The sequence below is a fragment of the Dreissena polymorpha genome, chromosome 4 (assembly GCF_020536995.1).
Source record: "Dreissena polymorpha isolate Duluth1 chromosome 4, UMN_Dpol_1.0, whole genome shotgun sequence".
In the NCBI taxonomy this organism is placed as follows: domain Eukaryota; kingdom Metazoa; phylum Mollusca; class Bivalvia; order Myida; family Dreissenidae; genus Dreissena; species Dreissena polymorpha.
The window spans coordinates 124,643,058-124,645,179 of NC_068358.1; positions in this window are offsets into that span (position 1 = coordinate 124,643,058).

Consider the following 2,122-nt stretch of genomic DNA (forward strand, 5'->3'; position numbering starts at 1 on the left):
TATAATATTTCTTTTTCATTGAGATAGGATTCAATTTGGTCATAAACAACCCTTTCAAAAACCTTAGATATGATACTGAGTATGGACACAGGGCGATAATTGCCAACATCACATTAATCATTTTTCTTAAAAAGTAGTAGTAGTAGTAGTAGTAGTAAAAGTAGTAGTAGTAGTAGTAGTAGTAGTAGTAGTAGTAGTAGTAGTAGTAGTAGTAGTAGTAGTAGAAGTAGTAGTAGTAGTAGTAGTAGTAGTAGTAGTAGTAGTAGTAGTAGTAGTAGTAGTAGTAGTAGTAGTAGTAGTAATAGTAGTAGAAGTAGTAGTAGTAGTAGTTGTAGTAGTAGTATAAGTAGTAGTAGTAGTAGTAGTAGTAGTAGTTGTAGTAGTAGTAGTAGTAGTAGTAGTAGTAATAGTAGTAGTAGTAACGCAGCAGCAGCAGCAGTAGTTGTAGTAGTATTAGTAATAGTAGTAGTAGTAGTAGTTGTTGTTGTTGTAGTACTAGTCGTAGTAGTAGTAGTAGTCGTAGTAGTAGTTGTTGTTGCTGTTGTTGTTGTAGTTGTTGCATTTGTAGTTTTAACGGCCCCCTCACGACTCATTCACGACGTCCACCCAACCATCTTTCCGATTTCCGCTCGATCATCTCGACCTGCATGTATACACGAGCCCTATACGATCTCAGCTCGACCAAGTGGACCTCAGCTCCATCGCCACCAGATCTTCACACGGCCAGATCGTGATGGTCGTACTACAGTCGTACAAAGTCGCGAAGGATCGTGTATTGAAACTTTGAGAATCAAAATTTCAAACATTGTTGTTCACTTATCACGTTAATCATCATGGAAATTGAACAGTTATATTTGTAATACATTTGTACATTACAAACCGTTTAACAGTATAAATAAATGTATGACAATAACTTTCAAATTACTTAGCAAACAAAATAAGTGTTATGTCAGGTTTATTGTATAAAATCGTAGAGAAAGCGAAGAAAAACAAAACATTTTGGTACCTCATTGTCGGGAAAATATAGGTTTTCTTCCACTAGCTCAATTGGAAGTGTAGGTGGATTTTTCCTCTCTTACTGTGTGGATACAGTTACTTCACTCTCAGCGACTGTACATTTACCACTAGTTTTACTAGTTTTAGCAGTATCAGTCGCCTATTTGCCCTTTCTTGGCATCTTTGGATATTTACTCGTCCTATTCTTAGAAGGTTATGAGAGACAAGCACGACGTTTTGCACGTGAGTTTTGTTTTAGTGACATGAGCTCGTGTATGGTCGAATAGCAATCGGAGAGTTATCGTGTACGGTCGAGTAGCCGTCGGGTAGCAGTCTAGTAAATCTGTACATCAAATCAAATGGACGTCGAGTGGATCGTGTTGCGATCTAAAATAACTCGGGTAGAGGTCGAGCGGATCGGATACAGATCGTGTAAAAGATGTCAATACGATCGCCACACGATTGCTTCACGATCAACTCGATCTTCTACTCGACTTATACACGACAACTTCCCGAGCGCTTCTCGATCAATGTCCTACATGTAAAAAATATCGGATAGTAAGCCCGACCAATGTCGACCTACCCGACCACTCATGCCGACCGAACCAGACCAGTACCCGACCGCTTGGTGGGGCTTAATCGAGTTGATCGGATCGGCAGTGGGAACCCACCTTAAGGATTCCAAAATAATGTAATTATAGAAAATGGGGAAAAATACTCTACTACTATAATTAGTTGTTTTTTTTTCTATAACCGGTAATGACAGACTTGTTCGTTCAACAATTAAATATTGTAATGTCGTTGCTGGATGCTTTTTTTTTCTACTATTACTCCTTAGATCAACATGTGTGATTGTTGTGATATTTATTAGAGTGGAATTGTAAGTTTGTAAACAATTGCTGGAACTTAAATCATTTGCTTCAATTCGGTATTACGTTTACTGATTGCTCAAGTTGGGAAAACGTACATTGTTTAATTTATAATTGATTTCAAATGTATTTGTTGACTAGAAGGCGATACCATATGATATGAGATATTCAACGCGAGAATATAATTTTGACCAACTTGCCTATTTCCTAATAATGATCCATAGGATAGTGTTGTGTTCAATTTGTATTTTTATGCA